The following is a 3,816-nucleotide window of genomic DNA, read 5'->3' as shown; positions in this document are numbered from 1 at the left end:
CTCTCCAAACGTTGGGCTGATCCCATCTCCCCCTGTCTACTAAAGACCTTTGTCCTGCAGTTCTCCCCTCTCTCTCCTGAAACATCTATTATTTCCTCTCTACTTGATCAAAACTCTAAATTTCTTATAAAACTCTCTCTCTCTTTCTCTCAGTACTTTTTCTTCCTCTGCTTCAGGCCAGAAGCTGCAGAGGGCAGAAGGGATGGTGATCAGCTTATATTCTATGTCCCCACCTTGTGCATCTCCTCATTTTCCCCTCCCTCACTAGGCTGCCTCATTCTCCAAGGCCGTTGCTCAAGGAGAGAGAGGAGATGCAAGGAGCAGGCAATTCTTACTTGACTGGTACTGTTTAGTATAGTGCTGATATCTTCTGGCCTTAGTGGATGTTTAAAGCTGACTTTCTTCACTTGGGTCTAACATATGTTTCTTGGTGATGCCCCTGTTGTGGTCCTTTGATGGCAGCTGCCTTGATACAGACCATGCCTTTCCTCTGGCTGCCCATTTACCATTCCTCCCTTAGCTCATGGGTATCTTTTGGTCTACACCACACATACTCTTGTTGGGGCTCCAAAGTTCCTCTGGGAAGTCATCATGGGCAGGGTCTCTATATAAAGTCACAGATCACCATCCTTATTCCAGGCTTCTATCAGCATTTTGGTCCTACTATCATGAGAGCACAGCTGCTTCCCAACACAGCTCTCTCTACTCCACTATGCCAAGGCACTAGCCAGTCACAATCTCTTTATTACCTTTACAGGCACGGGCCCAGCACCAGTCTATTATGTCTATTATATTCTCCAAGTGATCCCTTAAGACCTAATCACCTTGTTTGATGTAAAGGGCAAGCTTCTCCTCCCCACCTCCAAAACACTTCTATAACTTTCTCCAAAAAAATCAGATCACCTCCCCTTCAACTTCAATCACAACCCTTTAATACCCTTAAGGTTGTTGATGTGCTTAGAATTGCAAAATGGGTTTTAAGATATCTCCTTTGCAAATCCTGTATAGATGGTTTAGCACCTCACTCTGGAATGTGGAGTCACTTTGCACCCATGGCTTTGTGCAAAGCCTTTGGGCTCTCAGTCAAGACAGAGGGAGAAAGAATTGTATTTTAGCATCTCGTTACACAATATCCATATCTGTCTGTAACTAAATCCACATGATGTCGCATTATATAAAGCTCGCCGGTTGAGAAAGAAAAGACAACACAAACTGAGTAGTGAGAGTAACTGTAAAGTCTCTGACTTTGTCTGCTCGGGCTGCTATAACAACAGAACACTGCAGCCTGGGGTGGCTTGTAACAACAGATTTTATTTCTCAGTTGTGGAGGCTGGGAAGTCGAAGATCAGGGTGCTGGCAGATTCGGTGTATAGTGAGAGCCCACTTCCTGGTTCAGAGATAACCTTCTCACTGTGTCTTCACAAGGCAGAAGAGGTGAGGGAGTTCTCTGGGGTCTCTTTTAAAAAGACACTAATCTCATTCATGAGGGTTCCACTCTCATGACCTTCTTATCTCAGGCCCCACCTCCTAACACCATCGCATTGAGAGTCAGGATTTCAACATATGCATTTGTGGGGATACAAACATTCAGTCTGTAGCAGCCATTTTCACGGTGGACCACCAGAGCAAAGGGGCATGGACACCCTCCAATTTCTGTTTTTCCTGAGATCTGGCCATTAATCTCTTCCTGGGTTCCTGCATACATTTCTTGAGGCAACTTGAATGGGCCTCTTTTCCTTGCCTTCAAAATCCCATCCAGGGAACTTTCCAAAACTAGATTTGCTTCTCATCAGATACTTCTCTGTAGGACTGCTCCCCCAGCAACCCCTGATTTCATCTCATTCAGTCCTGCCCTCCAAAGCCAGGCCAGGGGACAACCAGGGAGGCATCAAACACAGGAGCTAAAACCTGAAACCAACAACAACGCAGCAACTTTTCAGGGCTCCAACAGGCTGGTTGGAACCTCTTTGCCTAGTATTTCCTGATTACTTGATAGGAAACCACTATCTCCAAGTGACACTCAAGGGCAGGGGCAGGAACCTTCTGGAGGATGGTGAAACAAGAGGAGCATGTCTTCCCCCAGGCTGTCCTCCCAGAAGGCTTTCCTAAAATGCATTTCATTTCCTGAGTTAGAGTAGATACTAAGTTCTTTCTTGGGACAAGCGTTAGTTTCTCCTTGCAGGCCAGAAAGATGCTGCTTGTTCCTCAGACCCTTTTCTACTTTTTATATTTTCTTCTTTTTCCTCCTCTCTTTGGTGGCATTAACCCCTGACTCTACTCAATGATCTTTAGCAGTTTTTGTCTTTTCTAGTCTTCTTCTTGATGGGAAAGTATTTTCCCTGCCTGTCTATATCTAGCTTTTTTGTTCTTGATGGTTTACTACGGACATTTATCCTTTTATTATCTTTTCCCTCTTGTGTTTTTGTTCCTTTGAAGGTATTAGCTTTTATTTGCCTTTACTTTTCATGTTGTTTACTTTTTGTACATAATTTTACTTTATTTCCTTGTAAAATATTTAATTTTTATTTAAAACATTCTTAAATACCTAGTTTTAAAAATAATAATTCTTAAGGTTTGGTTTATTTATTTATTTATTTTTTCTGTTTTATCCTTTTCCAACTTCTGTTCCTGGCTTTAAATTTTTTATTTTAATTTTCATCTCTTCCTCTGTTTTTTAAATTTATGTTTAGTTTTATGATTTGTTTCTATCATAGCCTGCAAGAGGGGTGGGTGCAGGAATGATAGCAACTGGAAGAGGCCACACAATGCAAGGGGATGATGGGCCACCTTCCTCCTGTCCTTCTGAGCTACTCTGCAGGCACCCTCAGAGGCTCCTGAAATGACTCCCCATCGCTCAGGACAAATGTAATTGACATTTGTCCTGCTTTGGGGCAGCCCAGCATCTTTTGAGTACTCTTTTGTGGCATCTTTAAGGTATCAGCTTTCTTCTTCACACTTGTCACCACAGTGCTATAAAACCCAGGATGCTCTCCACTGGGGCACCACATCCATGTTCCAGGCAGGAGGAAGGAGGGAGGGGTTGAGTCTGTGGGAAGGAAACACAAGCTTCTCCATGAATTCCCTACACTCTTCTGCTTATGTCTCATTGGCTAGAACTGTGCATCCCTAGCTCTGAGGGAGTCTGGGGTAGTGAGAATAATATAGAACTCTCTAACTTTGTCAAAGCCTTTACTTTTTTTTTTTCTTAAAATAATCTCAAATTTAGAGAAAAGTTGCAAGTATGGTATAAAAACCTCTTTTCCCTGAACTGCTGAGAGTAAGTTGCCAACTGATGCCTCAGCACCCCTGAAAAATTTAATGTGTGTTTCCTACAAAAAAGGGATCTTCTCCTACATATTGTATAACTACAACACAACCATGGAAATCAGAAAATTGACATTGGTGTAGTACCACCTTTTAATCCCTAGATATCGTTAATGTTTTGCTATTTGTCCCAAGAATCGCCTTTATACCAAAAGTATCCCTTTTGGAATCACATGTTGCATTTAGTTGCTGCTTCTCTTTAGTCTCTTCCATCTGAACCAATTCCTCAGTTTTTCCCTGACTTTCATGACTTTGACTCTTTTGAAGATTACAGGCTAATTATTTTGTAGATGTCCCTCATTGCTTCCTCCTGATTATTTTCAGGTTATGCATCTTTAGCAGGAATATCACAGGAGTGACCTGTGTTTTTTTCATTGCACCCTAATAGGTGAGGCTTGATATCAGTTTATCCCGTTACTGAAGAGGCTTTCATTACTTACGTTGGTGTCTGCTGGGCTTCTCCACTATGACATTTTTCTTTTTTCCTTTGTA

The sequence above is a fragment of the Eubalaena glacialis genome, chromosome 3 (assembly GCF_028564815.1).
Source record: "Eubalaena glacialis isolate mEubGla1 chromosome 3, mEubGla1.1.hap2.+ XY, whole genome shotgun sequence".
Taxonomy (NCBI): domain Eukaryota; kingdom Metazoa; phylum Chordata; class Mammalia; order Artiodactyla; family Balaenidae; genus Eubalaena; species Eubalaena glacialis.
Note: the sequence above shows the minus strand (reverse complement) of the source record.